Source organism: Suricata suricatta, chromosome 13 (genome assembly GCF_006229205.1).
Source record: "Suricata suricatta isolate VVHF042 chromosome 13, meerkat_22Aug2017_6uvM2_HiC, whole genome shotgun sequence".
Classification (NCBI taxonomy): Eukaryota; Metazoa; Chordata; class Mammalia; order Carnivora; family Herpestidae; genus Suricata; species Suricata suricatta.
Genome location: NC_043712.1, coordinates 7,188,941 through 7,214,516, shown reverse-complemented (window position 1 = coordinate 7,214,516; position 25,576 = coordinate 7,188,941). Strand labels below are relative to the sequence as shown.

Below are 25,576 nucleotides of genomic sequence, written 5' to 3'. Positions count from 1 at the left end.
CCCCTCGAGCAGCAGCGCCGCCGCCTGCGCCCAGGACGCGGCAGCCGGAGCCCGACGCTGTGCAGCGCCGTTCGTATAAATCTGAGGCCCAGCACGGCCGCCTGCGGAGCCACCGCCGAGCGCGGGAGGGGCGGGGCGCTGGCGGCCAGGCCGCCCGCGATTGGGCGACCCAGAGGGGCGGGCGCGGAGCGTGATTGGGAGACGGCAGCGTGGGGCGGGACTCGCGGGAGGCAGAGGCGGCTCAAGACGCTTGGATTGGTGCGCCGCGTGGCTGGACCCGCCTCCTCGGACAAGGCCGGGCGCAGGGAAGGGGAGAGGGGCCCCCGAGAAGGCAGTGGGAGGTCGCGGGGCGGGAAGCCCAGGCTGGTCCGTCCGGGAGGAGGGCGCGAGCGGAAGAAAAGAAGAAACAATGAAAAGAAACAATATGAACACTATGGCTTAACGACCCTCCAGTGTCCCCCCAGACTTGAGCTCGTTAGACACTAAATCGGGCCCAGAGGTAGTGAGTCCTTTTTTCAGGAAAAAAAAAACAAAAAAAAACCACCCAGAGAGGTGGCCAGGACTAGACCTAGCAGGTTTTTCGCCTGGGAATCTAGTTCCGAGTATTGAGGAGGAAGTGTCTGCAAAGGCTTGGCTGAGGGAGTGACTTGAAGCAGTTCATCACGCAACCCGTGCTAGACCCAGCTTCTCTCCCAACCTGCTTCCCAAGCCTTTTGTTGTCCGTAAGCTTCTTAGCTGGTTATGGCTGGTCTCTCTGACTACATTCACTCCCCGGGGTACAGACACCGCTTCTAGGAGCTCCAGTGGCGCAATGGGTTAGCGCCTGGTACTTTTACCAGACCGCTTCTAGAACCTCGTACTCCCAGACTCTGGACACATTGTAGTTCATTCATTCAGCCTCCAAATGTTAAGGGTTAGCAATCTGCTCCCAGCAAGTGGTGGTCCTCTCCTCCGAGGCTCTCTAAGCCAAAGATCAGGTGGAGAAGCAGCGTGAGACACAGGCAGCAACAAATCTGGTAGATGGGATCTGTGATTGTTGATGTACAAGGGCCTGGAGGAGCTCAGTGGAGGCAGGGATGTGGGTGAAGGGATAAGGCTTCTCACACACAGTTATCCAAGCCATAGTGGGATGCATGCCCTGAGTTAGGCAGGGCCCATGCAGAGGGAGCCCCTAGAAGCCTGAGAGCAGAGTGGCTACTTCATCTGGGGTAGGCAGGGGGCAAGAGATGCACCTGGAAGGCCTGTGGTGTGACTGGATCTTGCAGAGTCTTGTCGAAGAGAAGAAGGAGGGGAGCCACACACACATTTTGGACAGGAAAGTGACCCAGACTTGTTTTTTGTTGTAAGAAGCTTGCTCTGGAAGTAGGTAGTGTGGAGGAGAGAATATGGGAAATGGGAGAGGGGCCTTGTGTTGATGGAGGCCAGAAATGATGAGACAGGACCTCAGAGCAGAGAGAAAATGAGAGGACGGATTTGAGAGGCATTTGGGAGACAGAAACTGAACGGACTTGGGGCCGAGTTGGGTCCAGACATGTAACCGAGAGCTCTGATTTCTAATTTCTTCCTGCTTCCCAGCCATAAAATGGGTAGCAACCCATACTTCTCTCCAGTTTGTCCCATCCTTTAGAAAACAATTCAGCCAGATAAGTGACAAATTATGATAGCAGCCCTCACTGCTCTCACATATCCCTGTTTGTAGCCAAGGTAGTTGAGGCCTGGAGAGTTTAGATCACTTGACTCCAGTCTTGACCCTGGAGCATAGGCACCAAAGGGCTAAGCTATGCTGCTCCCTACTGATCCTAGCTGAGCCCGCTCCCCAGGGGAAGATCCTGTGCCTACTTGACCCCAGGAGGGGATTTCAGAGGAGAGGACCAGCCAAGGAGGTCTCAAGGCCTGGCTGGCCCCTCAGCTGTGACCATGAGTAACCCCAGACTGCTCTAACAGGAAGCCGGGTGGGCCTGGCTTCCAGACTTAGCTCGGATGGGGTATTTTTCTCTCTCTGTAGCCTCAGGGCTCTGAGCCCAGGAAGTTTCTCTTTCCTCACTTCCCAGATGGTGCCTGGGGAAGGGAGAGAGCCTCTGCCAGTTCAGGATGCTTTCGGGGTGGGAGAAACCCGTGTTAGGATCGTGGTTCTGCGGGGCTGGGGCAGTATAGCCTTGCTTTGGGACACTGAGGCTTGGGGACTCCAAAGAGAGAGAGGGGGTCCGTATGATATGGCTAGAACCACTTGCTCGGAAGCTGTCAGAGCTGGCTTCAAAACAACCCTGACCCTCTGTGTCACACAGACTTTGGAGTTTTGCAAGCACAGAAAGGAGTCTTGAGGTTTACACCCTAAATTTTTTTTTTTTAATCTCTGAGCTGTAGTTTTTCACCTGTAAAAGGGGAATAAGAATACCAATCTGGGGCGCCTGACTGGCTGAGTTGGTAGAGCATGTGACTCTTGATCTTAGGGTTGTGAGTTTGAGTCCCACATTGGGCATAGAGCTTACTTAAAAAATTTTAAAAAAAGAAAAAGAAAAAGAATATCCACCTTTTCAGAATGTTGTGAGGACTCCAAGAGGCTACACCTGCAAACAAGCCCGAAAGAACATGGAGATCTGAGCGAGGGGTCGGAAGGGAGCCCCAGGCTAGCACTTCTCCAGCACCCTCCAAATTCCCAAGGATAACCTGTCCTACTTACCCGAGGCCCTGAGCAGACATATACGGGAAAAGCAGTAACTAACGAGATAATTCAGACAAACGGTCTGCAGGGGGAAATCCAGGGAAATGGGAGGAGTTCAGGTTTTATTCTAAGCCCAAAGGGACACCATCAGAGGAGGTAAGCAGGTTAGTGACAGGATCCAAAAATGCCTCTTTCAACGTTCTTTCCAGCTACATGGAGATTGGATTGATGGCCGGCAGACAGGAACAGGAGCAGGCAGACGGGCGAGGAAGCTACGATGTCCATATAGGAGACTGGCTCAGACCAGGGTGGAGACAGCGAGCTGGGGAAGAGAAGCGGACACACCGCAGAGGAAGGGCTCAGCATTTCCTGAGCAACAATAATAGCTCAAGTAGAACTTTTTGAATATTCCCAGGGTTTTGAATTTGACTGAATGCCACGTTCTTTGTTTGTTTTTTTTAATGTTTATTTATTTATTTTGGGGGAGGCAGATGGAGCAGACAGAGAGGGACAGAGTCCCAAGCAGGCTCTGTGCTGACAGCGCAGAGCTCAAACTCACGAACGGTGAAATCATGACCTAAGCCAAAATCAAGAGTTGGGACACAGGTAACCAACTGAGCCACCCAGGCGCCCCACCACCAGGTTCTTGAAGTCAGGATATAAATGAGCATAAGCTCTGGAATAGGTGTGAGGAAGGAGTAGAGGGAACAGAGAAACTTAGTGGGACTGAAGCTTCTAGAACAGATTCACAGCTGCAGAACGTGGGAGACCTTAGAGACTCCTTACCCTTGTCTGGCCTTGGACAGCCTCCTGTGATACTGTTTACCTCTCTGTGCCCCATTAGCGTGAAGTATGAGCTTCACGGGGTCAGACATCTCATCCGTGGGGTCTGTGTATCCATTTCAGGGCCACACGAGAGCTACCCCATAAATGACCATCAAAAGAACGGGTGCACAGATGCACGCATGATGTATGTGCGCATATCTGTGCGTATGCACGGACGGATGGGTAAATGGACCGAGGGCTGGATGGATGATTAACCAAACCACCTCCTACTCTAAAGCTCCTCCATGTTGCCAATAGCTGTCAAAATTCAATGAGCACAATACCTTTTAAAATATGTTACCCAGGGGCGCCGGGGTGGCTCAGTCGGTTAAGCGTCTGACTTTGGCTCGGGTCATGATCTCACAGTCGGTGGATTCGAGCCCCACGTCGGGCTCTGTGCTGACAGCTCAGAGCCTGGAGTCTTCTTCAGATTCTCTGTCTCCCTTTCTTTCTACCCCTCCGCCACTCACTCTCTGTCTCTCTTTCAAGATAAAATAATAAAGACAAAAAAATAAAAATATGTTACCCACGGGCACCTGGGTGACTCAGTCGGTTAAACATTTGACTTCGGCTCAGGTCATGATCTTGCAGGTCCTGAGTTCGAGCCCCACATCAGGCTGTGTGCTGACAGTGTATAGCCTGCTTGGCAGTGTGTGTGTGTGTCTCTCTCTCTCCCTCTCTCTCTGCCCCTCCCCGACTCGCACACACTCTCAAAATGAATAAATAAACTTTAAAACAACAAATAAATAAAGTTACCCAGGGGTGTCTGGCTGGCTCAGTCAGAAGAACACACAGCTCTTGATCTCTTGATCTCAGGGTTATGAGTTCAAGCACCACGTTGGGTGTAGGGATTACTTTGAATACATTTTTAAAGAACTTTTAAAAATCCTATAAAAAAAAAGGAAGTTACCCAAAGCAGCCCCCACTCATGCATGCAGAGATATGTATGCAAAGCAGTCCCAGCCCCTCCTGTATCACACACAAGTACTGACGCAACCTTGATGGCTGGCGATGGGAAGAAGGAAGCCTTGAGGGCAAGCGCTGTGTTTTGCCCTCTGCTCCATCCTTCGCACCCAGAACAGTGCCTGGGATGCGACAGAGCTCAATCAATATTCGTCACATGAAGGCAAGCGTCGTCGATGAGGCGTTACGCAGCGGCTGAGAAGGAGGTGCGACACGTGTGTGTGGCCGAGGGAGGACCGTCTGCCCTGTCTGGCAAAGCAAGGCACGGAATAGTATGTGAAGGGCGAGCTTATTTTTGCCAAGAAGTATGGGTATCTCTATGTGTACGTGGAGAAGAATCTTGAAGGTTACACCCTAAACTGCTACCAGAGGCTTCCCTCTGGGGAGCGAGTTTACAGGGAAATTTTTACCTTATTTTAACGAATTTGGGGGGATGTTGTTTGTTTTTTGTAACACAATGAATTCATTTTGTAATTTAATACTACGTAAGGGTACCACAAGCAAGAATATATAAAGATATAATTTCCATGCTTCCCAGTCACCCTCTGGATTGAATCAAAGGTTCTTAGCCTGGCATTCCAGACCCTCTGGAGGCAACAGCTCAGCCTCTCACTGTCTGCTTCCCTCAGGCCCCTGCAGCCACGCCCAAAGATTCTGGCCTTGTCCCCTGCCCACCTGGTGACCCCTACCAAGCGTGCAGCTTCAGCTCTAGCATCTTCTCCCACTCATGCCCCTATGCCAGGCACTGCACTCACTCGCTGCTCTGTGCCCTCAAGTTACCAACCATCTGCGTGCAGAGAAAATTGGAGCTCGCCGTCTGTTTGCTGTCACAATAAGCGGTGCCTAATTGGCACTCATTGGAAGGGAGGTGGGGAGGGCGGGAGGGAAGAAGAGAAGGAAGAAGGAAAGAAAGGGAAAGAAAGGGGGAAAGAGGAAACTGAGGTGGGGTAGAGAATGTCGCTTGCCCAGATCACCCTCAGGGCAGCTACCCAGCTGGCCGGCTCTCTGTCACCTGACACCCAGCAGAGTGCCACGCCAAGCCGCCTTCCCAGCCTTGCTTGCCAAGGGCGGTCGGTGCTGATTCACCGGTGACTGGGCTCCAATTATTTGCAGAACTGGAAAGGCAGCTGAGCCACTGCCGCAGCTGACCAAGCGCGTACTGATTTGTGCTGCGCCCCTTGCTGATGTCTGAGCCAGTCACACAAGAAGATAAAGGCGCCAGAGAACTCGCCCACTGGGATCCATCCTGCTTAAACCTCCCACGGCCAAGTCCACAAGCATCCCTATTGACCAGCACACGCTGCCCTTCCCAACCAAAGCCTGACCATCACCCAGGGAGAGTAGTCATGGTTCAGAACACGGGATCTGGAGTCAGGTGGCCCTGGGTCCCGGCCGAGGGATTACTGAGTCAAAGGGTATTTACATACTTACTGTTGAAAAATGTGGCCAAACTGGGCCCATTTATACTCCCGCCAAGAGTATAGGATAGCACCCATGCCCACGTTTTCTCCATCTTTACCAATCTGTTTGACCAAAACAATAAAAATAAGAAAGCTATACTACTGGACATTTTTTTCCCGCTAGAATCTTTTTCAATTTACTTTTTTCTTTTCTTTTAAATTGCCAGGCCTATCCTTGTCTATTTTTTCCAATTGAAGTAGTCATCTTTTTTGTTATTTATTTGTGGTAGCTTATTACATATTATGGATATCAACCTCTTATATTTCAACGTGAAAGTAGTACTTCTACTTAAGCCATTGTCTTTGGACTTGATGGTGTCTTTTTGCCTTGCAGAAGAAGCCCCTTACAAACTTCTAGCTAAGAGATAGGAGTCAATGGAGAGAGGTGGGTTGGGAGTCAGGAGCCCAGGTTTTGACTTCCACCCCTATCACTGACTCACTGTGTGACTTTGTTAAATAACAGCATTGAATTAAATGGTGTCCGAGGACCTGTCCACCTTCACAGTCTAGACCGGTATTATTGATAGAGCTTTCTGCAGTGATGGAAATGTTCTATCTCTGAACTATCCAATATGGTGACCACTAGCCCATGTGGCTGTAGAGCATTTAAAACGTGGCTAGTGCTGTGGCACGTGGGTGGCTCAGTTTGTTGGGCGACCGACTGTGGATCAAGTCACCATCTCGGTTTGTAAGTTCGAGCTCCACCTTGGGCTCTGTGCTGACAGCTCAAAGCCTGGAGCCTGCTTTGGATTCTGTGTGTGTGTGTCTCTCTCTCTCTCTCTCTCTCTCTGCCCCTCCCCTGTTCACACTCTGTCTCTCTCTCTCTCTCTCAAAAAATAAACATTAGGGCGCCTGGGTGGCTCAGTCAGTTAAACCTCCGACTTCGGCTCAGGTGAGATCTCACGTTCATGGGTTCGAGCCCCATGTCGGGCTCTGTGCTGACAGCTCAGAGCCTGGAGCCTGCTTCCAGTTCTGTGTCTCCTTCTCTCTCTGACCCTCCCCTGCTCATACTCTGTCTCTCTCTGTATCAAAAATAAAATAAAACATTTAAAAAAATTAAAAAATAAACATTAAAAAATAAAATGTAGCTAGTGTGACTGAGGAACTTTTATTTTATTTTATTATTTTTATGTTATTTTATCTTTTTTTAGGAACTGCATTTTAAACTCCACTTAATTTAAATTTAAAATTTAAATAGCCACAGGGGGCTAATGACGGCCATATTGGGCAGAGTGGGTCTAGATCCCCCTAACCTCTGAGCGAGCTGCAATACAGTCATAACTAAGGCAGGCATAGAGTCCCTGTGTGACTCGGGGCACGTCGCTCCACCTCTCTGAACCTCAGTTTTCCCATCTCCTCCAGAGGGGCCCACTGCCTCCTGCCTCCTGGGGTTTTGGGGGAGATTCCATCAGTGAGCGTGGAAAGGCCGAGGCCCAACGCCTGATCTGACACTGTGCAATATCAGGCCAGATTCCCAGACTAAAACATGACCGTGGGTTTACCCCATTGCCACTGTGTCCAGAGACCTGTGGGTGGCTTTCCCCAGAGCCACCCGCCTCCCCCTCCCCCAGTGCCTTGGAGGGCAGCCTTACGCTCTTACACCACGGCTTTGGCTCCAGCGTGCCTTAAGCCCAGGACTCCAAATCACTAACCGCACAAAGTTCAAACTCCAGCCTGTGTTCTGGGCATTGAGCGCTGGCCCTGCCCTTCTAGTCCTGTCCTAGGACAACCCTCGGGCCAGCCCAACAGCCCGGGCAGCCTTGCCGCCTGTGTGCCTCCGCGGTCTCCAGCCTGCCAGCGTCTGCCAAGCACTCCGTGCCTCCATTTTCATTCACAGGTGTTTATCACACCCTCGGCCCCGGGACCGGGGCTGCGGTGGGGGGGCCCGCAGGTGTGGCCCTAGCAATGACAACGGTGGTCCACCTGGGGGTCCGGGGGAGTTCAGGAAGGGGTGGGGAATGCAGAGTGGGCCTGACCTGGTGCGTGTGGCCGGGGCAGGCTTTCCTGAGAAAGCGGCGTGAAGGTAAACTGTGACAAACGGGTGGAAGTCAGCCGGGAGAGAGGAGCTGGTGGAGGGTCTAAACTGAGAAGATGTAGGAGCCTCGAGTCTGTGAGAGGTGAGGGCAAGGCTACAAAAGTAGGCAGGCCCCATGCCACAGGAGGGCCTTGCAGGCTGTGATGATGTCGTGCTTTATCCTAAAGGACATGGGGAGCCATGGACGGTATTAGAGAGAGGATGGTGTGATTATCCCAGGCCAGCTCCCTACATGACCTTTGCCTCCCTATAAGATTCGGGGATTTATTCCCTTTAACTTTCGTTTCTCTGCCTGTCACCTGGGTCTCAAGATATTTCATGAGCACATAGTTCCCAGGGCCTTCTTTCTGCCTAAAGTGACCTGGGTTCAAATGCCAGCCCCGCCACTCCCGGGCCCTATCTCTTCAAGCAAGTTATTACCCTCTTTCACCTTCAGTGTCCTCACCCATAAAAATGGAGATAATGACACCTTTGCACAGGTAAAGCATGAGGGAAAAGTGTGTGGCACAGAGCCACTTAGGAAGTAGAGCTGAATGCCTTCGGCGCAAAGTCAAACTAAAGCCTTGGAGGAGGCTCAAGGGGGCATCTGAAAGAGCAGACCAAAGTCTTCCTTCTGGGAAGTGTCCCTGGGACCCTGCTGACCCTCAGCTGGGTGGAGAGGTCGGCCGAGGGCTTGGTCAGGCAGCCTGGTTGTGGGCAAGGCGAGCTCAAATGGGACACGCCCTGCCCCCCACTGCCGAGCTAGACCTCTGGACCTTCTCAGACCCCTACCCAGGGGGCCAGGAGTTGGCAGGTGAACCCAGAGCTTACATAACTGGTCAGGAGTCCGACACCTCTGACCCAGTGATCGGGGCCATGTTTACCCAGAAGAGGTGTTTCCAGGTCACCACCCTGGCTTCTTAGGCACACACACACACAAGCCCTTAGCCCTTGCTGAGCTCTGCTTATTTTCTGAATTCTTTTTTTTTTTAATTTTTTTAATTTTTAAATGCTTTTCATTTATTTTTGAGAGACAGTGTGAGCAGGGGAGGGTCAGAGAGAGGGAGAGACAGAATCGGAAACAGGCTCCAGGCTCTGAGCTAGCAGTCAGCACAGAGCCCGATGCAGGGCTCGAACCCACGAACCGTGAGATCTGACCTGAGCCAAAGCCAGACGCTCAACCGACTGAGCCACCAGGCACCCCTATTTTCTGAATTCTTAGTCGCAGTCCCTGATGCTACTGTCAGCAGCAGCTCTTACTTTTAAATGTGAAAATCATCAAAGGTACCATTCAAGGGCGAGGCTCTGGGGGAGCAGTGGGGGACAAGGGCCACAGCAGGGACCCGCAAGCAGACCAGGGAATAAGCCCCAGGCTCCTCCTCCTCCTTAGCTCAGTGACCTGGAGCCAGTCCCTTGGAGGCTCTTAGCCTCAGTTTTAACAGCTGTAAATGGTTTTAGGGATCATAACTTACCTCATGAAATTCTTTCAAGGATTCAACAAAGGCATAAGGTGTACAAAGGACTTTGCAAATGACCCGGCACCTAGGAAGCGCTCATCAAGTGTTAGCTCCTGTCCCGCAGTGTTTGGTAACCTGTCCCTTCTACTCCATTCATTAGGAACCTCTCTCCATCAACAGTGGGGAATGAACACTGGATTTCCTGGCACATCGTGAACGACAAGGCCTAGGATCACAGGGCTGCAAGCTGGGAATCCCAAGTGTTAATCTGTTTGCCTTTGGGGTCCCACCTCTCAGACCTTAGTCCCCACTTACTTCCCACTTGTGGAACCATGGGGGGTGAGGGTGGAGATGGGTATTTGCTAAAAGCCCTGCCCCCTGATCCTGCATTTCAGGACTCACTGCGCCTCACTGCTCCTCCCTTCCTTCAGCAAACATCGCCCAGCGTTCAAATTCCAACTCTGCCGCTTCTTGGCTGTGTGACTTTGGACAAGTTATGAAACCTCTCTGTGCCTCAGCTCCCTGATCTCTAAAATGAGAATATAGTACCCATTTCCCAGGGGTGTGATGAGTAGAGAATGACATTTGTGAAGCGCTTATAATAAATCTTGTTTGATTGGGACAAAAACTGAGTGTCCACACTGTGCCAGGCACTGAGGTAAAGCCCTGAGACACAAGTGTGGACAACAGACCAGAGTTTTTACCTCAGGGAGGATTTTGGGGGGGATGGGGGTAGAAGTGGTTAGAAATCAACACCAATCATAAGCCCTGAGGCAGGTTGGACCATTTTCCTACAAGGGGGTGGGCTTTAAAAAGGGTCTTGATGGGAGTGTCTGGCTGCCTCAGTCAGTAGAGTATGTGACTTTTCATCGTCAGGGTCATGAGTTCAAGCTCCAGGGAGGGCATAAAGCTTTCTTTAAAAAAACTATTTAATGTTTATTTATTGAGAGAGAGAGAGAGAGAGAGAGAGAGTGCGAGTAGGGAAGGGGCAGAGAGAGGGAGACACGGAACCTGAAGCAGGCTCTAGGCTTTGAGCTGTCCGCACAGAGCCCGCTGCTTTGGGCCTCCAACCCACAAGACATGAGATCATGCCTTGAGCCGAAGTCAGATCCTTACTCGCCTGAGCCACCCAGGTGCCCCAAAGCTTTCTTTAAAATAGATCAGGGCACCTGGATGGCTTAGTTGGTTAAGCGTCTGACTTCTGCTCAGGTCGTGATCTCACAGTTTGTGAGTCTGAGCCCCGTGTCAGGCTCTGTGCTGACAGTTCAGAGTCTGGAGCCTGCTTGGGATTCCATGTCTCCCTCTCTCTGTCTCTTGTTCTCTGTCTCTCAAAAATAAATGTTAAAAAAAATTTTTTTTAAAGATAGAGGGGGCGCCTGGATGGCTCAGTCGGTTAAGCTGCCTCTTGGTTCAGCTTCAATCATGATCTTCAGGTTTCATTAGTTTGAGCTCCGCATCAGGCTCCATGCTGAAAGCACACAGCCTACTTGGGATTCTCTCTCTCCCTTTCTCTCTGCCCCTCCCCCAGTCACATTGTCTCTGTCTCTCTCAAAATAAATGAATAAACTTAGAAAAAATAAAAATAGATATGTATCTAGAAGGGCCTTGAGGCTGTCATTTCTCTCTCTAAACAATGGCTTCCTTTTTTAAATGTTTTATTTTTCTTATTTTTGAGAGTGAGAGGGAGAGAGAGAATGCAAGAGGCGGAGGGGCAGAGGGAATACAAAGTGGGCTCTGTGCTGAGAGCAGACAGTCACATGCGGGGCTTGAACTCAAGAACCATGAGATCATGGCCTGAGCCAAAGTCAATCACTTAACCAACTGAGCCACGCAAGCACCCCTCTAAACAACAGCTTCTGCGTGTATTGACCTCACCCTGGGGACCCATGACCTGGGCTGTGTTCCTATGATCTCCTCAAATGCCAACAGCCTGCAGCAAGCAGTTCCTGTCATTGCCATAGACAGAATGTGTCCCCCCCCATTCATATATTGAAATCCTAACCTCCAAGGTAATGATATTAGGGGGTGAGGTCACAAGGGCACATAGCTTCATGAATGGGAATGGTGCCTTAATGAAGGGGACCCCAGGAGTTCCCGCCTGCCTTGCACCACATGAGGACAGATGGCTGTCTGTGAACCGGAGAGCAGGATTTTGCCAGACACCAAATCTATCGGTGCCTTGACCTTGGACTTGTAGCCTTCAGAACCATGAGAAATAAATTTCTGTTTTTCGTAAACCATCCAGTCTGTAGTATTTTGTTAGAGCAGCCCAAACTAACATAATCATCGTCCCCATTTCACGGAAGAGTTTATGGCTATCCCTCTCCCCACCCCCCACCCCACCCCCCATCCCAGGGTAGCGCATGGGGGAGGGGGACAGCAAGTAAGTGCTGAATACAGAAGGAAAGAACAAATGAATAAAAGGAAAGACTGACAGCACCCATCCATGGGGTCAGGGGTCAAGGGTTCTTTTGGTCCTGGAGGGCAGGGTGCGCAATCCTCCGTGCTTGCAGCCACCATCCTGGGCTCAGCGGAGACATCCCCAGACTTTGAGTTGTCCATGTTCTGACCTCCTCTCCCGTCACCACAGCTGACACTTCACTGACTGACTTACTGAATGTTTACTATGTGCCCCAGGCACTGATCTTAGGGTTTTTTCACGTGAACTCCTTTAATCCTCCTAAGAGCCCATAAGGTGTGCCCATTTCACAGGTGGGAAAGCTGAGGCACAGAGTGATGATATCACACCCAGCGTCACCTGGGTAGTAAATGATGGAGCTGACTTCAAATCCAGGCAATCTGGGTCCCATGCCTGAGCTCCCACCCACCATGCTATGGAGACACTTTCCTTTCCATCACTGCTTTTCTGACTTCAAACATAGCATGTGCCCTGCAATGGGAAGAAACTCGAAATCAACAGCAGAGGGAAAACTGGAAAATTCACAAGAATGTGGAAATGAACAAGCACACTCTTAAGCAACCAATGAGTCAAGGAAGAAATCGCAGGGGAAATTAGCAAATATCTTGAGAACAAATGGAAACAAAAACACCACGTACCAGTCTCTGGGATGCAGCACACGCAGGACGAAGAGGGAAGTTTATAGCAGTAAATGCTTATATGAAGAGGGAAAGACCTGAAAGCAAAAGTAACACATGCTCATCATTTAAAATGTCAAGCATTGCACAATTTATGCTATAGAAAGCAAAAGTTTAAAAAATGAAAGTCTCCAGTATGCCCTGTCCCAGAGATAACCTCAGTTTTACAGTGCAGTATAGATGCTTGAGATCATTTTTTTCAAAGCGTGTACTAACACTTTCTTTAAAAAACAAAAGCAGGGGCATCTGGGTGGCTCAGTCGGTTAAGCATCTGACTTGGGCTCAGGTCATGATCTCGAGGTCTGTGGGTTTGAGCCCCACATCAGGCTCTGCGCTGACAGCCTGGAGCCTGCTCTGGATTCTGTCTCCCCCTCTCTCTCTCTGCCCCTCCCCTGCTCACACTCTGTTTTTCTCTCTCTCTCTTTCTCAAAAATAAATAAACATTAAAATAGTAAAATAAAAATAAAACAAAAAATGGAATAATACAATACACGTTGTTTTGTCACTTGTATGTTTTTTTGGTTTTTTGGCTTGTCTTATCTAACTGACTTTTTGAGGCTGCTCCTTGCTGGAACATTCTCTTGAGGGGTTGCAGTTCTCTGGCATGAGGACATCCGCCCTAGACTTAGCCAATTCCATCAGGATTAGTCTGGTGGGGGGGGGGGCGCATTGCAGTTTTTAACTATTTGAAGCCACTTTGCGGCAAGCACCCTTGTAAACGCCCCGTGTGCTGGTGGGAGGGTCTCAGGGAATAATTTCCCGAAGTGGAACCTCTGGGCCAAAGGTCAAGAATATTTCTAATGTTCTCTCCTCGAAGGCAAAACCTACATTGCCTAGAAAGTAGGAGAGAGTTTCCCCCACCCACACAGTCCTTGCTGGCTGAGCTCTTTGCCCAACTTTGCAGGCAGGAGCCCCAATTGTTGCCTGGCCTTGCTAAGCCTAATCCTTGAGAGTGACCCAGCCTCTTGTGGTGACAGCCCCGATGCTGCCATTTGGGTCCAGAAATTGACCGTTCTTGTCAAGAATATCCATCAGATGGCAGAGATTAGAGCACCTCTCAAAAACCCGAGTTCGCTTTTTATTTACAATTTTTTATGTTTTTTTTTAAATTTATTTTTGAGAGACAGAGAGAGACAGCGCGAGCAGGGGAGGGTCAGAGAGAGAGAGGGAGACACAGAATCTGAAGCAGGCCCCAGGCTCTGAGCTGTCAGCACAGAGCCCGACACAGGGCTGGAACCCACGAACATGAGGTCATTCCCTGAGCCGAAGCCAGACGCTTAACCAACTGAGCCATCCAGGCGCCCCCTGGATGCTTTTGAATGCACTTAGGAAGGCCAGCAGTGTCCAAAATAAGCCCTTGGAGGAAGGCCAGGGCTGCTCCGTACAAACTGCCGGAGCCCCACTTTCGAGGTGAATGGTGCCGAGGCTCGCCCCCGATAAGCAGCTCCACACATGGGCAGCTGGGCTGGCTGAGTTCCTTCCAGAGTCCAGCCAGTGGTTTTTTTCCCCTGAATCATCATGACTCCCACAGTCTGAGCACTGAAGTGATTAGCGTCCCTGCGGGTAACAAACATTTACCCTGAAAATAGTCATGAGTTTGTCCCTACTGCCACCTCACAGAGCTGCAGACAGTCAGCTGTGATTGCCAGCAGGGAGGTGGAACAGAGTCACAGAGAGAGTGGCCAGTCACCTGGACGCCAGGGCAGGGTCCCTATCATGCCCTGTAACCTTTGCCTGGGAAAACCCGCGGCAAAGTGCTTACCCTGAACATGCCGTTCCTTCTCACCTGGACCTCTTCCTGCCACACGACCCGCCCTCGCCACTTTGCCTGGCTCACTCCTTGTCACTCTGGAGACCTCAGCATCGGTGTCACTTCCGCAGGGAAGCCCTCTCTGACCCCTGTAGGCAAGGACAGTCCCTTTCTAGATACTTTTAGAGTTCTAGAGTGACCACTCGCTCACGATGTGGGTTGTTGCTGTTTATGTCTCTCCCCACCCAGGCAGTGAAGCTCACGAAGTAGGGTTTGTGTCTTGGTCTGTAACCCAGTGACTGGAACCGTGTCAGGTACACGCCAGTGTGCAGGGAGTGGTAATTGCTGGCGTGACGTCAGAGCCAAGCTGCCCAGGTTGGACTCTTGCCTCTGTGAACCAGGGCAAGTTACTGAACCTCTTTGTGCCTTACTTTTCCCATCTGTAAAATGGGGATAATAGTATCTACCTCTTGGAGTTGTCAGGAGGGGTTACATGAGTGGATATAAGTGAGGTGCTCAGACGGGGTGCCTGGTCTATAGAAGGTGCTAGAACAGTGCTAATGTTAGCATTAAACACTAGTGGTTAGGCGAGGTTCTCCAAGGTTCTATTTGGAGGAGGCATTTCCTGCATGAAAATTGCTTCCCATGATGCAAGCATGCCTTTCATTGTGCCTTTTGTTGTGGTAGTTGTGTCCATGTTGCAGCCATATGACCATAGTTCTGGTGACAGTGATAAAAAGCCCCGGGGAATCACCGTTCTCTTGCCTCTTCTGCTCATTTTGTGTGCATCTTTTAATCCCTGCTACTCCTGACAAAGCCTGACCTTCCTCTGCATAACCTAGTTTTAGATTCCTCAAAGGACTTTTGCCACGACCTTGTTGGGGCGGAGCTTTGCTGCCCTGGGGCAGGGGTCTGAGCACCTTCACCAGGGGATGGTGCTATGGTAGCGACCTGGGTGGGGAAGCACTCCATGCGAGGAGGCTTGAACCAGGCTGGTTTTCTAGTGCTTGGGCCCTCAGGACAGCCGCACCGACGGGAGGCACCATACGGTCTGGGGATTTAACCAGAAGCCAGATTCTCTCTGCGGACATCACCCACAGCCTTCGGCAGTGGCTCACACCTGCCTGCCCCTCCTCCCTAAAGCCCTTGAAAACCCCTCGGGGAAACAGCATCATCGATGGAACCCCATCCGATTGGCTGATTGGCTGCCACGTGACCCAAGACGGGCCAATCAGATTCTATCTTGGCAAATTGGCTCGGAACTAGTCTTCGTTCGCACGTGAACTACCTGCAGAGGCAGAGCCACCTGCCGGGAGAATCAGGGAATAAAACAGGTGACCCTTGGCACTAAGGCTTCAGGCGTGTCCTGCTGGTTTTCCAGGTCTCCGTTCGGGTCCCTGGCAAGAAGGGCTATGTCGCCTCCCCTCTCTCCATATACTCAGTTCCTTATCCTCTTACAGCCCAGCCAAGAGCCGGCGCTCCTTCCTTCATGGCCTCAGCCTGCATTTCTCCCCAACGCTGGCCCTGCCTCTGTGGAGGAAACCCTCCGGCCCCTTCCGCGGGTGGCTTACGGGCCTAGCCCAGGATGACCCCCAGGCCTTCCGGGAAGCATCTGCAGGGCGGCTCTCGTCACTGCCCTGGGGGCCGCCGTGCGTGGGGACCAGCTCACAGGAAGCGCTGGAGTCTAGGTCAACTCACGCCTCCACTCTGGCTGGAGAGGACCAGGCAGGGGGAGGAGCTAGGCTCTGCTTGGGGCACTTGTTTGGCTTTCCTTTTGGAAAATGGAAATTGTCTTATTTATTATAAATATTTAAACATTTTTAAATGCGGGGCACCTGGTTGGCTCAGTTAGCTAAGCGTCCGACTTCGGCTCAGGTCATGATTTCACGGTTCCTGGGTTCAAGCCCCGCCTCGGGCTCTATGCTGACAGCTCAGAGCCTGGAGCCTGCTTCTGATTCTGTGTCTCCCTTTCTTTCTGACCCTCCCCTGCTCGTGCTGTCTCTCTTTCTCAAAAAAATAAAAAATAAAAATTTTTAAAATTAAAAAATTAATGTTTATTTATTTTTGAGAGAGACGGAGTGTGAGCAGGGGAAGGGCAGAGAAATAAGGAGACACAGAATCTGAAACAGGCTTCAGGCTCTGAGCTGTCAGCACGGAGCCCTATGCCACCGGGTACCAACTCACCCCCTGGCAAGATCTTGGCCTGAGCCGAAGTTGATGCTTCACTGACCGAGCCACCCAGGTGCGCCCCTCTTTACTGTAAATTCAAACATGTGGTTTTACGCAAAGGCAGAAGAGTTTAAAGAAAAAAAGTCTACTTCACCTCTGATCCATCACCCAGAAAATCTACTCACACAAAGGTTTTCTTTCCCCCTGAAAAGGGAATCACACTGTACATACAGTTGGAATCTGCTCTTTTCTTTTTTAGAGGGACTATTTCCTAAAATGTAGATTTATTGAGGTATGGTTGACATGCAGTAAACTGTACATATTTCAAGTGTGTGAGTTTGGGAGGTCTGGGTGGCTCCGTTGATTAAGCGTCTGACTTGGGCTCAGGTCATGATCTCGTGGTTGGTGAGTTTCAGCCCCCAGTCCGGCTCCGCCCTGACAGTTCAGAGCCTGCCTCAGATTCTCTGTCTCCCTCTCCCTGCCCCACCCCTGTGTGCACTTTCTCTCTTAAAAATAAACATTTAAAAAATAAATAAACTGTATGGGTTTTAACACACGTGTACACCCAGGAGCCCATCACCACATTCATGACGTTGAGTTTATCTATCATCCCCAACGTTTCCTTAAGCCTTTTGTAATCCTTCCTGTCACCCCTCCCCCAAACCCATGTACTCTAGCACCCACTGATCCTTTTTTGTCCTATAAATTAGTTTGTCTTTCCTAGAATTTTATATAAATGGAATCATTCGCTGTATTTTGTGGGGGTTTTTTATTGTTTGTTTGGTATAGCTCCTTTTATTTAGCATAATCACTTTGAGATTCATCCATGTTGTGTTAATTGATAATTCCTTTTTTTAAAATTTTTAAATGTTTTTTATTTATTTTTGAGAGACAGAGAGAGACAGCACGAGCAGGGGAGGGTCAGAGGGAGAGGGAGACACAGAATCCAAAGCAGACTCCGGGCTCTGAGCTAGCTGTCAGCACAGAGCCAGATGTGGGGCTCGAACCCACAAACCGTGAGATCATGACCCGAGCTAAAGCCAGAAGCTGGACGCTTAACCGACTGAGCCACCCAGGCACCCTGATAATTCCTTTCTTTTTATTGGTAAGTAGTATTACATTGTGAAGATATACCGGTTTGTTTATCCATTCAACCTGGTGATGGGCCTCTGGGTTGTTTCCAGGTTGGGGCTGATAGGCACAAAGCGGCTGTAAACATTTACATACCAGTTTCCGTATGGACCTATGCTTTTATTTCTCTTGGCAGATCACGACCTGAGCTGAAGTCAGATGTTTAACTGACTGAGCCACCCAGGCACCCCTCAACACAAATCTTTTTACCTTCCAGTTCTGGAGGTTAGAATTCTGAACTAGGTCTCCGCTAAAGTCAAGGTGCCCACAGCGCTATGTTACTTCTGGAGGCTCTAGGAGAGAATCCATTTCCTTGTTTTTTCCAGCTTCTAGAAGCTTCCTGCATTCCTTGCTTCATGGCCCCTTCCTCCATTTTCAAAGCCATCGACACAGCCCTTCCCATGCTGCCATCTCTGTTCTACCTTTAGTCTCTTTCACATCGAGGAATCCTTGTGATTATATTGAGCCCCCCTAGATAATCGTGGGTAATCTCCCTATTCTAAGGTCAGCTGATTAGCAATCTTAATTTCATCTGCTACCTTAACCCCCTTTGCCATGTAGCCTAACATATTCACGAAACTCCCCTGACGTGGATGTGGACACCTTTATTCTGACAACCTCATTTCTCTTCCTTCCCTCACCAGGTCCTGCCCCTCCTGCCAGGCAGCTTCCACTCAGGCAGGAACCCAGGAGGAAGAGTGGTCTGCCCACAAAGGCTCCTTATAACACACCTTTCTGGAATGTTTTTGAATTTGTAAAGGGCTTTCACATGCTTGGGGGTTAGTATCGTTTATTCTACTCCACGTCTGAGAAAACTGTGGCTAAGAAAGCTCAAGTGACTGTCCCAAGATCACAAGTCAGGAGGGAATAATGCTGGGCTCACACCCAGGCCTGACCCTAGTCTCCCCTCCTTCTCAGAGCCTCCCTGAACCATCATAATGATGTTCCAAGGGCATGCCAAGGGAGTCCTGTGGCCAATCTGCCCTTCTTTCTGGCTTCTGGCCAGAAGTCATGGGGTCATACTTGAAAGACTTCCTCAAACCCTGCAAGTCATCGCTCTGGAGGCTTCTGCTCGAATTAGAAGCAGGGACTGTTTCCTCCATGCTGCCTTTGGGGCTGTAATGGGCACAGGGTTCCAGGAGAGCTATTTGTCAATGTGTTTCAATTGTGTTGTCATTGAGGGTTTCAGGCAGGGGAAGGAGGTGATGAGAACTTGCTCTTAGCAGTAGGGACAGGGTGAAAGAGCACTAGGCTTGGAGTCAGAGAGCTGGGTTCAATTCCAGCATTGCCTCCCTAGGTGACCTTGGGGCAAGTTACTAATGATCCCTAGATTTGGATTCTATTTCCTCAAAACACTGGAGCTATTTCTGGAGTCTTTCCCAGTCAAGGAACACAGCTGGTTCAGACCAGTTGGGGTCTCTTGGGATCAAAGGGAATTCTTTGGCCAGAGGGTAGAGAAAGTTCAAAATCATCATCATCATCATCATCATCATCATCACATAACAATAATAAAGCAGCATGCATTGAGCACTAACCACAGGTCAAGAGCTTTACATAATGAATCTCATTTAATAGTCTTACCATCCTGTCAACGACTCCCCAGTGCTCTTGGGTTAAAAGTCACCACTGTGGCCCACAAGGCCCTGCGTGTGTGGTCCTGCTGACCCCTGGGGCCTCATCACAGATCTCTCTCCTTCATTGTGTGCTTAGTTTCCTTCTGTCCCAGAAAGGAAGGGGACATGCCCCCTGTACCTCAGGGTCTTTGTACAAGTCACTCCACCTGCCAGGAATCCAGCCATCCTGCTCTCTACCCATTTGGCTCCTCCACCCTCCCATCTCAAGATGATGGTCTAATTGACCCCCCCCCCCCCAAACTTCCTGCTAAACCAGGTTCCTGTGAACTTGCACTTGATGTCAGCTGACACAGGCCCATATGCAAGTCCATAAAAAGACATACCTAGGGACGCCTGGGTGGCTCAATCGGTTAAGCATCCGGCTTCAGCTCAGGTCATGATCTCACGGTTCGGGGGTTCAAGCCCCGCATCAGGCTCTGTGCTGACAGCTAGCTCAGAGCCTGGAGCCTGCTTCAGATTCTGTGTCTCCCTCTCTCTCTGATCCTCCCCTGCTCACGCTGTCTCTCTCTGTCTCTCAAAAATAAAAACATTTAAAAAAATTAAAAAAAAGAAAAGACATATCTACATAGTTACTTATGCCTCCCCCTGCATCATGGGGCCACAAGACCAGAAGGATAAATGTGTGCAGGAGGAACGGACGAACAACTAAATACGTGTTGGTTTAAGAGTTGAATGCATGAATGAGTAAAGAAATAATCACTTCCTGAAAGAATAAACAAATTACCATTTGCTAAAGGAATAAACAACAGAGCCCAAAAGGTTGGCATGGTTATCACCCACATGGAGAGAAGATCAAGGGTTGGGGTGCCCTGGTGGCTCAGTTGGTTAAGTGTCCAACCTCCACTCAGGTCATAATCTCACCCTTCATGGGTTCGGGCCCCATGTAGGGCTCTGCGCTGACAGCTCAGAAGCTGGAGCCTGCTTCAGATTCTGTGTCTCCCTCTCTCCCCGCCCCTCCCCCACTCATGCTCTGTCTCTCTCAAAAAATAAACATTAAGTTTTTTTTCTTAAAAAAGAGAAGATCAAGGGTTTATCTAAAGTCAAACAGTGAATCTGGAAGGCTTGTCTCTTTGCAGGAGGTGGGGGCTGGGGCCAGGGCCCATTGGAGACAAAGGGTCACTGGGAGTTGGGGTCAAGGCTGGAGGAACTTGGGCCTGCATCCATGAGGCAGGTCTGCTGGGGAAGCACCTTCAAGGGCAACGCTGAAAGAGGATGTGCTGAGCACGGCTGCCTCAGCAGAAGAGGAAGGAACTGGCGGGAGGGGGGAGGGGAAGGGGGTGCAGGCTGGGGCCCCAGACTCGGCTCCCTGCAGCCGCAGCAGCTCTGCCCTGCAGTCTGGACCTCCCACTGCCCCCAGCCCTGCCATTTCTGGAACTTTCACACGCTCACTCTGTCTGATGTTGCTCTTTACCTGGCCCTTCGAGCTGGATCTCACCAGCCTGTGTGGACAAGGGTTGGAAGCCTGACCCACTTACCCGCGGCGAGTCGGAGTATAAATTGGTATGACCATTTTGGAGGGTGACTCTAGCAATATCTGTGGAAACTCTCAATTCAAAAAATTTTTTTAAGTTTATTTATCTTGAGAGAGACACAGAGCGAGAAGGGGAGGGGCAGACAGAAGGAGAGAGAATCCCAAGCAGTCTCTGTGTCAGTAGTGTGGAGCCTGCCAGGTGGAGCTTGCACCCTTGAGCCACGTGATCATGACCTGAGCTGAAACCAAGAGTTTAGACACTTAACCAACTGAGCCACCCAGGTACCCCAACAATATCTGTGAAAACTTTTAATTTTTTAAAATGTTTTATTTTATTTTTTGAGAGAAAAAGACAGAGTATGAGCAGGGGAGGGGGAGACACAAAATTGCAAGCAGGCTCCAGGCTCTGAGCTGGTAGCACAGAGCTTGATGCAGGGCCCAAACCCGTGAACCGTGAGATTATGACCTGAGCTGAAGTTGGACGCTCAACCGACTGAGCCACCCTGAAACTTTTAAAATGCATATCCTTTGGGGCACCTGGGTGGCTCAGTCGGTTAAGCAGCCAACTTTAGCCCAGGTCATGATCTCACGGTTTGTGAGTTCGAGCCCTGCATAGGGCTCTGTGCTGGCAGCTCAGAGCCTAGAGCCTGCCTCAGATTCTCGGTCTCCCTCTCTTTCCAACCCTCCCCCACTCATGCTCTGTTTCTCTCTGCCTCAATAATAAATAAAAACATTAAAAAAATAAATAAAATGCATGCCCTTTGACCCAGCAACTCCACGTCTGGGAATTTATCCTAAAGGCGCTCTAATGTCAGTTAGCGATAATATTCACACAAAGAGGTAGCAATATTTGTCTGGGCAAAGAATGTCCATCCGGAGGAGACAGGAAAGAAAATTATGCTTCCTTGATCCCATGGAAAATTATGCAGGCATTAGAAAGGATGAGCTCATCCAGATGAATTGACATAGGAGACGATCATGATATATGTATGTGTTGTTAAGATTCTTTTAAAGTTGCAGAACCATCTATGCCTCTATTGTCAATCGCTGAGTAACAAACCATCCCGAACCCTCCCGAGATCTGGGCCCTGCTCACCTGCCCGCCCACCCCTCCCTTGCCACGTCCTCAAGTCACCCTCTGACTTCCACCTGGCTGAACCTGTTTTCAGTTCCCCGAAGGAATAGAAGAGGGCTTCCTCGTCTCTGAAACTTGGTACATGCTGTCCCCTCTGCCTAGAACATCCCCTCACCACGATCCCCCAATACACACACACACACACACACACACACACACACACACACACACTTCCTCCTGGAAGCCTTCCCTGATCACCTGAGGGGAAGTTCAGTAACACGGTCACATGTGCGCTGCCAGAGTTTCCATTCATTCGTGCCTGCCTGCGGTCATTTATTCCCCAAATGGTTACAGAAGGCCAGGCACCAGACTGGATAGCAGGGATCCCAGAGCGCAGAGACCTTCCCTGCCCTGCCCAGCTCACATCTCAGTCTGGCCTGGGGGAGGAGAGGGAACTGGGGAGACGGCGGACAGCGCTGGGCTGGGCATGGCCAAGAGGCAGGCCATAGGCAGCCCAATGTTCCTCCAGGGAGAATAACATAAACACCCATCTAAAAGGGGAGCTCTCAGAGCTCCAGAGATGACACAGATTATTTCAACTATTCTGTTTCCCAAATATGCATGAATTGATAACCATACTCGCTCCCATTTACTGAGCCCCTGCTTTGTGCACCTGATATGCGTTACCTCGCTGGATCCTTACCTCCGCCCATGAGGTACGGACTCTTGTCCCCATTTTACAGAAGAGCAAACTGAGGCTCAGAGAGGTGAGTTGCTTGCCCACGGTCACCCGGCTCGGAAGTGGCAGGGCTGGGGTTTAGACACAAACGGTCAGGCTCTTGAGTCCTGTGTTCTTGGCTGCTACACCGCACAGCTGCCAATTAAGCACCAGCCAACCTACAAAAACAACATTGCATCTGCTGCACAGACCGAACGTGATGCTGTTGACAGGCGATGAGGTTTTGCAGGGCTGAGGCTGCCTCCAGCAGTGCTGAGTTCAGCCCCTGCGTTTCCCAGGGGCCCTTGGCCTGCCTGCTACTTTTCTCTTTCCAAACCACAAGGAAATCATCAGCTGTGTCCTTCACTTGGCGCAACCGCACCTTTTTTTATTTTTACTTTAATTTTTGGAACAGATAATGCTTTCACGTTGTTGCAAAATTTTTATTGATTGATTGGTTGATTGATTGACTTAGAGAACGTGCAAGTGCTCTCAAGTGTGCACAGGGGAGGGGCAGAGAGAGAGAGAGAGAGACAGAATCTTAAGCAGTCTCCCCTGCCAGCACAGGACCTGACATGGGGCTCGATCCCACGAACCGTGAGATCACAACCCAAGCTGAAATCGAGTTGGTCACTTAACTGACTGGGCCCCCCAGGTGCCCCTGTTCCAAAAAATTTTTAATTAGATAGATATTAGGTAAATAGGTGATAGGCAGAGATGTAGGTATACTTCCGGCCCTTCTTCCCTAGAAGTCCGTGTTAGGAGTGTCTCGTGTGCCTTCCCAGCGAGCACATACTGTGTTTCCTCTCATTCAAAGGAGGGCGTCTCGTGCCATGTCCGTGGCTCTGCTCCCAGCTATTTGCACATAGCGGCGGATCCTGGAGATCACTTCGTATGGGCAGGGAAAGGACTTCCTCATTCCTGTTCACCGTGCGTTGTGTGCCTGCCTGTCCACTGCCACTGCACGTGAGTGCGGCTCCTGACCGTCACAATTAACCGTGTCGCCATTAGTCACCGCAGGAAGCAGCCTTGAAGGCGCCCCCGGTGATGCCCAGCTCCCGGTAGTCATGCCTCAGGGTAGCGCCCTCCCCCTGAGAGCGGGCAGGTCCAGGCATCAGCCTTCTGTGTTGTTGCTGTTGTGTCATATAATGTGATGTTGTTGTGATGTTATGTCGCTGTTATTTTTGAGAGGGAGGGAGGGGCAGGGGCGGGGGAGGGACAGAGGACCCGAAGCAGGCTCTGTGCTGACAGCAGGGAGCCCTATGTGGGGCTCGAACTCCCGAACCGTGAGATCATGACCCTAGCTGAAGTGGGAGGCTCAACCGACTGAGCCACCCAGGCCCCTCCTCCGGGGATTGGCTTCTAATGAATGGACCCAGCGAAGGTCACAGGGTGGCTGAGAGGGCTTAGAAGCAGTGGCTCCCTACTAGCAACAACGACTGAAACTCCGTCAGATCTTGGCTTCTATACACTAGCCTCCAATAAAGGTAATCAGGGCTCCTTGAAAAAATGGCTGACTCTAAGGTTAAGACAGGGCAACCATGAGCCTGGAGCACGTGATAGTGCCAGAAAGCAAGGAAATGCTCAAAAAAACAAAAGGACAGGGGCAGGTTAAAGGGGCACAGAGTTAAAGAGTTCCTGAGGGCCAAAGTCAAAACAATCTGAGCAACAAAAGGTATAACGCAGCATTGCATTAGAACTCAAAGCATATAATAAACATGCATGAGTCTGATTTAAGTAAATGACTGAAGAAATACATACATGGGAGACAAGAGACAAACCATCTTGAGAGAAGAATTTCGAATAATTTATGACACTTCTCCCAGGAGGTAGACTTTAATTCTGCACCCCTTTGAGTTTGGGTGGACTTAGCGACTTGTATCCAAAGAATAAAGTAAGGAAAAGGAAACAATGATAACTTTACAGTGGAGAAACCTATCACACACCATCTTAATCAAGAGGTGAACATTAAGGGGCGCCTGGGTGGCTCAGTCGGCTCAGCGTCCAACTCTTGATCCCAGCTCAGGTCATATCGTGGTTCATGGGGTCGAGCCCCACATCCGGCTCTCTGTTGACAGTGTGGAGCCTGCTTGGGAGCCTCTCTCCCTCTCTCTCTGCCCCTCCCCTACCTGTGTTCTCTCTCTCTCTCTCTCTCAAAATAAATAAATAAACTTAAAACAAAAAGAGGTGAAAGTAAAAAAAAAGGGGGGAAGTTTAATCTCATAGGTGATGTCACATTGGTATCATGCGTTCCTAATATAATAGAATGTGGAAGGCACCTCGTCCAATTCTGTGGTATCCTACCCCTAAATCCAAAACCTCAACAAAATCATAAAAAAAAAAAAAAGACAGACAAACCCAAACTGAGGGACGTTCTACCAGATTCTTGGCCAGTGCTCCTCAAAACTCAGTCCTGAATAGCAAGCAAAGACTGAGAAATGGTCAGAGACTGGAAAAAAAATCAAGCAGACATGACAGAATGCTATGTAGTATCCTAGTTGGATCCTGGGAATGAGAAATGAGTGGAAAAGGAACACATGTTAGAAACTAGTCAATAATTACATACCAGGGGCGCCTTGGTGGCTTAGTCGGTTGAGCATTATGACTTCAGCTCAGGTCATGATCTTGCAGTTCATGGGTTCAAGCCCTGCATCAGGCTCACTGCGGTTAGTGTGGAGCCTGCCTCCTATCCTCTCCCCCTACCTCTCTCTTTGCCCCACCCCCCCACTCTCTCTCCCTCTCTCTCTCTTGAAAATAAAACTTAAGTAATAATAATAGTAATAATGTCCAGAGTTGGTTTCTCTTGACAAATGTTTCATGATGAATTAAGATGATAAAGTTAGGGAAAACCGAGTGGGGGGGGTGTCATCAGAAACTCTGTATTCTCTTTGTGATTTTCCTGGAAATCGTAACATTATTCCAAAATTTTTTATATTTTATTTTTATTTTTTAATATTCTTTTTTTTTTGAGAGAGAGAGAGAAAGCAAGAGGGGGAGTGGGGTAGTGAGAGAGGGAGACACAGAATCCAAAGCAGCTCCAGGCTCTGAGCTGTGAGCACAGAGCCCGACATGGGCTCGAACTCACAAACCATGAAATCATGACCTGAGCTGAAGTCAGATGCCTAACAGACTGAGCCATCCAGGTGCCCCC

The 25,576-nt window shown here is 50.0% G+C and overlaps 1 long non-coding RNA gene across 1 annotated transcript; it reads right to left on the bottom strand.

Annotated features, from left to right (window-relative positions):
- Positions 1-2,710: 2,710 nt before the first annotated feature.
- LOC115276461 lies at positions 2,711-22,660 on the bottom strand. Its single transcript, XR_003901945.1, has 3 exons — positions 22,411-22,660; positions 12,439-12,515; positions 2,711-2,984 (listed from the first exon to the last, which is right to left on the bottom strand). It is a non-coding gene; the product is annotated as an uncharacterized LOC115276461 (long non-coding RNA).
- Between the last annotated feature and the right edge of the window lie 2,916 nt (positions 22,661-25,576).